This window comes from Brachionichthys hirsutus, chromosome 20 (genome assembly GCF_040956055.1).
Source record: "Brachionichthys hirsutus isolate HB-005 chromosome 20, CSIRO-AGI_Bhir_v1, whole genome shotgun sequence".
NCBI classification, from domain to species: domain Eukaryota; kingdom Metazoa; phylum Chordata; class Actinopteri; order Lophiiformes; family Brachionichthyidae; genus Brachionichthys; species Brachionichthys hirsutus.
Genome location: NC_090916.1, coordinates 6,029,953 through 6,041,657, shown reverse-complemented (window position 1 = coordinate 6,041,657; position 11,705 = coordinate 6,029,953).

Genomic DNA, 11,705 nt, shown 5'->3' with positions numbered 1-11,705 from the left:
GAATCTACAATGGAGATGGATCCAAACATTATCCGGGCGTCAACGCAGGTAGATTTTTTAGTTAGATGAATCCTGGCTTGGAACTTGAAGTGAGAAGACTTGAAGGTCTCGGCTCTGCTTCCACTCATGTCTCGAACATGGACCGTATGTTTTAGCCGACGCAGGTGCCGCTTCCAGGCTACAGCAGCTCCAGTAAGTGCAGAGTCCATGTTAAAATCAATTGAGCACCCGTCTGCTGTCGTATATCTGGAGATCCAAATCATTTAATGAAGCAACCTCACTGAGAATACAGGGAGCAGTCGTATCGGCGAGTTTAAAGATGTGCAAATTTAATTTATTTATAAAAAAAGTATATATTTTATTAATATTGAATTAAAATTTATTGTAATATTGTAATGGAAAATTTTGTTGTTAAAAAGGGTTATTCTAATTATGAGCTTAGAAAGAACTATGTGTAATTATTTATTGAAGGTTTTCTTCACAAAACCCCCTGAAAAACATGTTTATGTTAAATATCCCAGCTTGTCCGTATAGCGAGTAAACGCTCCTATTGTTTATCACAATAATAAACAGGAACCTTGTTTTGACTAAAGGTTCTTTTGTATGTGCGTGAAGATTTCTTTTTCTTTTTCTTTTTTTTTTGCAATTATATGATTTTATTTGAAACATTTCCACATCCAGCTAACGTCCCACTGAACCACTGGAGGGTAGGTAGCATACAGTGAAAGGAAACATGTTCACACATCAACACAAACTATTACTGTGATGATACACATATCACAAATTACCGGTACTCTAACCGGTTTATACAAATATTAACATTTAAATAGTGTATAAACAGGAACAACAACTGAAAACTTACAATTTAAAATAGTACATTTCAAACCCATAATAAGGGCTGTGCATAGATAGATAAATAAATAAATATACACACATAACACTAAACGAATAAATAAACAATAAAACACTTCCTAAAAATGAGAGCATTTTTCCAACAGGTAAATATAAAAATGTAACATGTTTTATTTCAACAACAAAAAAATGCTCTGGATGTCCTGAAGAGAGGCACCTATACCCCTCCACTGCCGAGACACAGGCTGTGACTGTATTTGGACATCCCATAATCCAAGCACTGTAAATGTGTACAGATGACAGAGCACTTTCTAACTAGCCATGTAAAGACAGAGAATTAAACAGAACCAGAATCACTCACAAACACCAGGAGGATCAAAAAGCGCAGGAAAATACGGAAACAACCACGGCAACAAATCAGCCGTTCGAGATCTTCATCAGCACTGCCAGACACCCGGGTGGCGTTTCTGGCGTTCATTTGTACGGGTGGGGACGGTGGAGGTGTTTGGGCTTGGCTCGCCTTGAAAGTCCGATCCGAATCGGCCGTGAGCAGGTCCTCAGAGGCTCTAGTTTCCTGGCTCGCTCAGGAGGTCCTTCACAAAAAACAACGACAAAAAAATATATAATATATGAGCCTGGCAGTCTGCTCGCGCTGCATTTGCTTCTGCTAATGGTTGCAAAGATGTTCCTAAGGCTTTCAGCTTCTTAACCGTAGCTGACGAGATAAACAGGGCGCCTCTCAAAGTGCAGAGAGAGAGAGAGTGGCCGTGTTGTCAAACTGACATGGTGAACAAACTACATCTCCACGTAGGCAGGTTGTTAGCCTGACTGTCTCCTTGGATATGCAAGGGGGGGCCAGCCTACTTAGCTTCCAGAAGACGAAGATAGATAATACAGTGGAAAGCAGCTAAAAAATATCCACACTGCTTGGGCGCAAGTCGTGACACAATGTAAAGACTTTGAAAGGGTCCTAAATGATTCGACTCGACAGCTGAATGTGATTCCTCCCACTCTATGGATTAAAAAGCTCAGTTTGGTGTTTTTTTTTCAGTCTTTTGTCCACCGTCACTAAATGAAACTCACCGTCGCTCGGTTGTTCTGAGAACGGCCGACGTGTGAAGGATGGACTCCACATTTTCTCTTTCTGCTCCGTCTCCTGGCGCTCTGGAAGAAATGGTCAGAGACAGCCAGCTGGCTAACCGGGTCTTATTTGCTTTTTTTTTTTTTTTGCATTCATGTTTGTGTTATCATTCCACTGCAGCCCAATGGCGATGGAAATTAATATTTGTGCATTCATGTTGGAAACTGTCAGTTTGCAAGTACAAATGAATAAAACTAATGATATTTCCTCTCTAAATTTATCCTACCTGACCTTCAAAGGGCATCGTGTTCAACTCAGATCCAACTAGTTGCTTTACGTCTTCATGGTTGGCAGGTTTACATCTGAGATAATCATTGTCTACGAGTTTAGTTTACTGACGTTCAGTCCTTCACTGCGGTTCTTCTGCTTCATAAAAAGTGCATAATCAGCTTCTTTTGTTGTATTTTTTTTAAAACTGATATTACTCGAACCTGCGTCTTTCTTTGGAGGCTTTCTGGATGCTTCCAGCTGGCTGCCGTGGGGCACTTCCTGCTCGTCCTCACCACTTCCAGAGGAACAAGAAACCACCGGATCACCTACGCACACACCCCGGCGGTGGTCTCCTTCACCTAAATGATGTGCATGAAACAATTACTGCAGTATCTGAGGTTCATGGGTGTCGCCGATACTTCTGGAACCAGTCGTATTTAATGTAATACACCGTACAATGAACGCAGTTATGTTACCTGATGATTTGTCTTTGTGCTGGCTTAAGTTTGGGCTTCTGAACTGCTCGTCACAGCTCGCCGCGTCCTCCATTAAGGCTTCCGGTACTTCACTGTGCCACTCCGGCGATGCTCTACTGCTGCTCATAAAATCACTCGTGCTGATGTTAAAATATAAGTTCAATTCTTTCAGGACCATGTTGAACTGATTCCTCATCTCAAACTCCGGGCTGGGGCTCGCGTCCGAATCCAGACGACGACTCTCAGAGGAAACAGAGCAGGAAATTGACTGCGGCGCTTCCTGGATGCCCTCAGAGGGATTCCAGGCTGACCGTTGCTCCGGCCACCCGAGCGCTTCAACACCTGCCTCTGCGAAGAGGTTCAGGGGTTCGTTCCAACTGTAATCACTGCTTAAGAATCCACGTGCCATGTTTTCCGCGTCATTCTCCAAATGTCGCACCTCCTCCTTGCCCTCGTTGCTCTCTGACTCCGGCGTTGAATTGTGACGTCGTCGCTGAGGTGTTGTGGACAGCTGCCCAGGCAGGCTGGTGGTGGCCGTACTGTCGCTCGGAGCAGCGCAATCCTCGCAATCACCTTCTAGTGAGAGTCGGATCCTTTGGAAAGTGTCACAACCCCCCGGCACGCTGTTGTCGAATGTGATGGCAGATGGCAGTGGAGGAAATTTGTTGCAACGTTGATCCGTTTTTTGCAAAGGGAATAATTTGCGCGGAGCGACAGCCGCATTACTCGTTGCGGAGAACGAAAGGTCATCTTTGCTTTCCAGCGTGAACGGCTCAGCCTTGCGTCGGTAATCAGGGTCAAATTTGCCCTTGCTTTCTTGTTCGAGTTGACTAACCGGGGTTAAGTTGAAGCGGCGTTGACTCGTGGTGACCTCGGCCCTTTCACTGGTGCCGTCACCCGGCGATCTCGCCGTCGCGTCTTCTTTCTGTGGATTTGGTTGTGGGTGATTCTCTGTTGCTAAAAATAGGTTATCGTGCATGTTGGTTTCTTGTCCTCTCTCGTCTTCCTCTGCCGTTCTTTCCTTTATTGGGATTACTGCACTGTATATGTGATCTGACATGCACTCAAGGCCAGCTCCCAATTCCTCGCCTGTAGGTGTTAATTTGCTGCCGTAGCTACTTATTCCATCAGCTGTCATGTTATTTTTGCCTTCTTTGAGTTTTACGTTTAGCCGAACAACTTTCCCCCCTGAATCCACAGCATGTTCTGACTTCCTGTATTCATCGGTTTTTCTTTCTTCTTCTTCTTCTATTTCTAATTCGTCAGTTGCCCCGTCTTTTCCGTCGCTTTCAATCTCCGAATATTCAGCTTCCTCTTTCATGACCTGGTCAAGACTGAAGAAGTAAAGCTGACTGTCCCCCCCTAACTCGCGTCCTCCGGTCTCGCAGCACTCTTGCCTTCTGTACCCAGCAGATGGAGACGCTGGAGTCCTGCTAGGACGAGAATTCAGACGACCGCCTGCAGTCGCCTGTGGTTCTGCGTACGACTGACGCACGTCCTCTTTTTCATCTCTGGACTGGTGAGTAGACCGCCAGGTTCGGACGGGCGCTGAAACATCTTCTGATGAACGCGGTGGAAGAGGCGTTTCCATTTCATAGACTTTTACTGATGGATATAATTGAGCCCCCGCAGTGCTTTCTGAGTCGCAGAGTTTCTCTTCAACCCCCCAGTCAGTTTCACTCCAGATTGCAGGGTCAATTACACTCAAAGGACCTACACCATTATCTCCTCCAGCAGGCTCTCCACTGATTCTCGCAGGCTTTGGCGTCTCTGTTTTGAGATCAGGCATTTCACTCCGAGCTTTGGCTATCATCTTAGCGGCAGCATGCTCTGTTTTGGCAGCATCGAAGACGACGGCTTCAAGACTCACATTTTCATATGCAGTATCTCTGGCTAATAATACATTAGAGGAGAAATCTGACCCCTGTGCACATTCAGCAGAGGCAGGAACGGAATTTCCGCTCGGGTCGTTCTCATTAATTTGGCCTTTTGTTTTGCAGACAGCGAGATTTTCATTTCCACAAAGCTGCAATTCTAATAATTTCTCTTTGGTTTTTACATTCTCGGCTGAGCCCTCAGAGGGTTCATCTTCAGACTTTGAGAAGAACGACTCTAGTCCATAATCACTGGAAGCCGCCAGACTGTTAATCTCCTGGGTCCCTTTGCTGAACTGCGTCTTCTCACTGACTCCAATGTCTTTTGTCTTCTGATTAGGTAATGCAGACTGGCTAGTAGTATTACAGGAACCTGTTTCTTGCAGTATATTTCCACGAGTGCAATCAGCCTGACACACGACCTCCTCATCACTTGAGGCGTGGTTGAACGCTTGGAATTGACTGACACTTTTGTCCACCCGTCTCCCATCTTCTCCATTACAAGCAGGACGGTCGCAACCACCAGGGGACTCGTCTTCAAAGGATTCTCCGAGCTCTTCGCAGTCGGGATGACAGGACATGTCAGTGTCTCTTGAGGTGTTAGATTGTTCTAATGCTTCCCCTGCATCTAACAGCAATGGGCACAACGTGTCCCTTTCAGTTACCCGAAGCTGCTCATTTTTAATCAGATGAAGGAAGTGTCTCTCAGCAGCAATGAAACGGGGCTTGGGTGACCCGGTGAGTGTTTTGTCAGCGTGTGAAACAGTCAGCTTAGTTACAGGGATCAGGATAAAGTCCGTGCCTCGTTGCTCATCAGTCGTTTCACCTTTGGTATCCACAGATTCCGCCGTGAATACGAGGTCTGCAATCCTCCGTCTTGCAGTTAACAGCGATGGGGAGCCAGTACCGGTAGTTTTCTGATATGTCAATAGTTCTTGAAAGTTTGCCAATGTATATTCTGTCTTTGGCAATTTTGGGGAGAGTGGTGAAGTAAGTTCTCTTTTAGTTTCTGGACTGATATACTGGAAATCTTCTTGTGTGATTTCATCCATGTTCTCTTATCTAAAAGAAACAGCTCGAGTGTGACTACAACTCACATCAAGTCATGTAAAAAAAAATGGAAGATGTCATTTCTGGAAAAGTCCATTACACATTTAAGGGTTTTCAGGCTGGAAGATGGACTGAACCAACAGTGATTCAGTCTCGTCTAGACCTCAGTCTGTAATCTAGTCCGAATTTCCATCTGCATTCCTACAATACATGTGCATGGCGGCGCAAACAAAAGCTACACAACAACTCACCTTGCACCAGACTTGCCGTTTAAAACATGTAAAGAATCCAACAGCAACCCTTTGAAGAAAATATAGAACACGACAACATGTTATTCAGCGTGTGGATTCTCTGTAGCAGAACAGATTGTTACACAGCGTGATGCTGATTCTGCACAGAATAAAGCGATGGCGCTGTAGCGCTGTGGCTCTCTGCGACAGGAACCGGTGGGCATCAGAATCTGACAAGGCTAGCTGCGGTTTTCCTGCTGTTATATATTATATTATTACAGTTTTAAAGTACACAATTTTCACAACTCAAGCTATAATCAGATATTAAAAGCGCAATAAGGCAACTTTTCTAAATTACAAAAGATGCTAGCATATTCAAGTCTCAACTATCTTTATTTAACCCATTATAATACTTGAAAACTGAGATATAATTTGATTACTTTCAATATTGATATTATTTGATCATATATTCTTCCTCTTCATCCAGCTAGATTTCATTTCTCCCAAGTGACTCACCTTAAAAAAGCTTCCAAATGACTGAAGACCGACATGCACCGTAGCACCGGCTAGCTGCTTTGGTTAGCTAGCTAGTTACTGTCGTCTTTTTCTTTTTTTAAATATCCTTTTTGTGGCGCGAAACTAAAGAGGCGCGAGCCTCTCTCTCTCTCTCTCTCTCTCACTCCCTCTCTCTCTCCCTCTCTCTCTCTCGCGCGCTCCCTCCCTCTCTCTCTCCCTCTCTCTCTCTCGCGCGCTCCCTCCCTCTCTCTCTCCCTCTCTCTCCCGGAGGCAGCAGTATATCAGCAGCAGTGTGCGCGCAGCATCACAACGCGCACCGCGCCGCTTTACTTTAGGTCGAGGGTGACTTTTCTCCCGTAAAAAACTTTTACAAGAATTAAACTAAACGTCCGGAAACACCTTTAAGCAGCCATTAGCTCGACAGGGACGCAGCTTCGGTCGTTTCCCGTCCTCGCGCAGGTTTTTTTGGGGACCGCTCCACGCACCAGACCGGACCTCTCCAGGTAGGATGAAACGCTCCGCGCTGTGCGTCGTTAAGGGCTTCCCTTCAGGAGTGCATCATATACCATAAACGCGGCACGATGCAATCCAACTCACGCATTTATTGGTGTCCATATTAACGAGGCGCAAATAACATCATCATCAGGGATTGATCCATTTCGACGCCGTGCGCGCGTTTGGCACGCAAAGTGCGTGTGGCATTTAAATCACATCGCTTAAGTTACTTTGCACGGGACGTTTATGGGATGAAGACATGGATCTACATGTTGATGTAGTAAGGGTGTGTGTGCGCGCGTGTGCGTGTGCGTGTGCGTGGGGGGCGTGGTGTGTCTTCTTATCCCTTCGTCGCCCTCATTCGACACTAAAGATACTTTTTTTTTTTTGCAAATCAATACAGCCGCAGGCTCATCCGACTGCGCCTTTACGCTCATTCTACCTCCAGAAGACGCACGCGTGCGCGCGCGCGCACAAAACCGTTGCTTAGAGGAGGATTTAGAAATATTCCACATGTACATTTTCCAGATTCAGACCCAGGTCTTGTCTGATGTTGTCTCCGCCTGGCGTGACCTCTGCCTGGCTCTCAAGGTCATCGCCCTGTTTGGCAAATGATGGTGGAGAGGGGCAGTTACATAATGGCCTGCATGGCTGGCTCTGGAACAGAACTACATGTGTGTCTATCCACATCCTGTTTATTATTTATTTATTGTTTGGCTCTTAAGGGGCTCTTAAGGGGCTCTTAAGGGGCTCTTAAGGGGCTCTGGTGGACAAAGGGCCGTGGCTGGTCTGGAGTCAGCATTTAATGCTCTGCTCTGCATTGCACTGCAGAATGTCCCAGAGTGTCTCGTCCCAAACTCGACTCCTCGCTGGCGTTGCTGCAGGTTGAAATAAAGCCGATAGAAAGCATTTTCCTATAGAAAGCATTTTCCTATAGAAAGCACGAGGACATTTGTATTTTGTATACAATTAAAAGCTAACACGGTGATGTTATCGTGTCTCACGCCTCTGCATCCATCGCTAATCACATCCCTTTCTCTATACATTTATTTGCCCAATGCCTTTTTTTGGGGGGGGGCTGCTTTTGTAGCTCATCCACTTCTCCTGTATTTAACATTCGTTATCTGCGGGATGCTGACGGTCAAACGATAGCTGAACCGAGAGATTTTGCATCGCACTGAAAGACAGTTTTCATTTCCGACTTGATGCGCTGCAGTACGAGGTCGATGCGGAACAATAATAGGACGGATACGAGAGGCTGGGTTCCACAAAGCGACAGGTTTGAGGTGGAATTAGAGAATTCAGAGACTATACCTGAAGAAGAATAAAAAGCTATTGTTTTGTATCCCGATAACGATTCCACTATCATCTTTATAAAGTTTTTAATCTGCCTGGGCGGTCCTTGGCTTTCTTGCATTCGTTGCAGCAGGTGAAAGGTCACTAGAATGTGAGAATCTCATTGTAAGTCTGCTCATCCTGTATGAAAAAGTAGAAAATAAAGGCGAATAAATGTTGCGTAATAGCAAAATATATGGTAATTAACAGTTCAATCAACCTTTTTGGTAAGAAAGGATAGCGAGAGTGCCCTAACCCTCACCCCAGCACTTTAATGCTGTAATAGATAAAGTAATAATTGTGATGTGACGCTGGGCTGTTGGCAGCACACGGACGTAATTCAGATGCAGATTCAGTGCTGCATGAATGAATGAAGGAAAACAGAGACATGAGGAACACACTGCGCACGTATTAGAAGTCATTGGATGCTAAGCAGCACGCAGGAGGTTGCATTATTGGATGATAGCTTCATTCCTCGCTGGCTTTATGTGCTGCAGCATCGTGTTCATAACGAGACGCCTTGAAATGCAGCACTTAAGCTCGGTTCTGTGTGACACGCGGTCTGAGATGCACAGCGCCCACACGCGTCATCACGCCTGCAACTGTTCACTCTTTAAACATGCAAGCAGTATAAATACAAATGTATATACTCACTGTTGCATTAGTGGTACACGCATTTGCTCAGCGTCGTGTCAAGGCTGTCATGTGTCTCCTTGAGGAAAAAATATAAAAACTGAGTGAATCCCTTCTGTAAAATAATAATAATGAGGGGGGCGGGGCAGGGCGGGGCAGGGCGGGGCAGGGCGTGTCACGGATGGATGATCTCCTGAGCCACAGCCCTCAGTCGCTCCCTAAGTTAGCCTCAGCTAGCCCAGTTGTATTATGAAGAATGGGACCGGAATAGCATTGACTCGTCTCATTTTTTTGCTAAGTTATGAAGACGGAATATCGTTTCCAGCTCCACCATATTTACATTCTATAGAATATCTATAGAAGAAGATTAACGCTGACTTGAGTTTTCCACCCACTGACGTCTAACCCTGTCACAAAATACACACAATGTGATTTTAAAAAGACTACAAGACTACCTGTTATGAGGTTATTTCCACCTGAAAGCACCTTTTGGTGAGCCTGGCTGTGATGTTACTGAAACAACAGCCCCTCCCCCCAAAAAAAAATAAGAAAGTGTGCTTGAGACAATGGGAACATTACATTCTGACCACTTCCTGGGCCGCTGCATGGTGCTTCCAGAGGGAGGACACATCAAACAGACTCCAGCTCCTGCTCTTTTCGCACCGTTCGAGAGAGACGAGGCTTCTTCGCCTCCCTGGAGTCCTTCGTATCCAACCGGCTTCCTCTTTTGAGCAGGAGATAGAATCTATGTGCTGATGACAGTGTTAACCTTAAAAAGTCATTTAGGACACAGTTGTTTTAAATTAACAAGTCAAAGTCTGTTGAAATTAACCGATCATGATGAGATGATTCTAGTTCTAATATTTTGGGATCAATCTCCAATCGAATTAATGCAGACCTTTTAAAACTAATAATGACTGGAGGATGTTCAGTCACTCAGTTGGGTCAAAAATGATGATATTCTGGCTTGAATTAATGACAGATCTACAAGATGAGTTTTTTTTTTTTTTTTGCAGAGCATCAGCCTGGTCGAAACTGTTCATGTTTGGGCATTCCTTCAGAGTCTGCTGATGATCTCATGCATTAGCCTGTGTTTTTATTTTAATCGATTTTTTTTATGGTATTTTCTGTTTTTCTGTTATGTAATTAACCGAATTCATGACCACGTGGACAGCAGTGATTTCTTTTATAATTAATTAATGCTGGCACATTCAATCTGCAGGGAGCCTGGAGGAGCGATTCGTCATCATTTGAATTTCCTGACAGTATAAATTCCTCGGCGGAGGTGTGTCTTGCTGAGCCTGGCTGAAAGCATTTATAAAAATTGGATTTCAGGGCAAAGAATATCTATCTTGCTCCGATAACTGGTTTCCCAATTACACTGCAGGGGCTGCCTGAAGGGCCGGTCGAGGTTCTGAACGGGCCCCAAACGGAAAACTGTTCATTTCCTCCTGTCCGTCAGCAATGTGGGAGAACAAATGAGATGCACACACTTTCAGGGAAACATCTCTAACTCTTTTGTAAAATATACAAACTGTATTTGGATAAAGACTCATATAAATGGTTTTGCATCTTGGGAGTGGGGGGTGGGGGTGGGGGCTCTTTGCATTCCTGGCAGTACTTTGAACAGATTTGCGCCACGCTCACGTCTGGCCATCAATTATGAAGCGGCCGCCATAATCCCGTCGGCTCAGCACCCGTAACCCCATAAACGTGATTTTAAACGTTGTGTACTTTTTTTTAACAGCCTTACTTTAGAGTGGAATGCAGACAGGAGGGTGGTATTGGTCTCTTTAAAAATATTTGTATCAGGGTATTTATATATATATATTTTAAAATCTAATTACCTACAATTCATTCATCTTCTTAACCGCTTGAATGAATGAATAATGACCAAAACATGACAGATATTGTATGTGTTGCAAAGCTTAAGGTGTGCTTTTGAAAGATTTGAGGAAGACTTTGAAGAGGCATGCGTAGATCGAGCTTTTTTCAAACCAGCGCGCCACAGCAGGCCTCAGAAAAAGTGCGTCCTCACCCCAGGAACTCACGGATCATCACCAGCATGACACGTCTTGTCCTTCACACTCTTTCCGAGCTAAATATTAAACATCTCAGGAGTGGAAATGCTCCAAAACGTAACCAAAACAATCCCGTTATGAATATTGTAGTTTGGATAATGAACGTGGCGACGTCCGTGCTGTGCAGACACATGAGCTATTCATGGAGGCAGCTGGGCGCAGACAGCTCCCAGCGGAGAAGCGAAGGAACGTTCAACACCAAACACCACAGACGCCATCACCATGACGACCGTGTCATTAAGACAGAATAATCACAGTCAAATGGATTCGACTGAGGAAGGGCTGGAAATTATTGATCCAGCAAATTAAACGTTCTTGGAGAATGGAGGGTGTTTTCCTGATTCAATTGGTACAGTGGTCACCATCCATCCATCCATCCATCCATCCTTCCATCCATCTTTAACCCTTGCCCTGCTTCATCAGTAGAGCAGAATAGATGATCAGCATCTTAGATAAGATTCCTTACGCTCGATCATGTGAAGCATGGCAGCATTTTAAACAGAGACAGAACAATGTGCCGCTGTGTGAGCAGCGCTTGTATAAAAACGACAGAGCGTTTTATCACGGCGACAAAAAAAATAACCCCACACAGCACCATGCGTTCTGCTTTAACATGCAGAATGTGTATTAAACGATTATTACTCTGTTAACTTTCACTTTTCTTTGTGCTAAAAATATAAATCTCAATTTTTTTTTTAATTCAAATGCTGAAGTAAAAATAGACTCCCTGTGCCGGGGCACGAGTAGTATTTAAAAGCATTCATTCATCAATGCAACAGTTCACCAATGCAACAGAAAACTAGATTAATGGC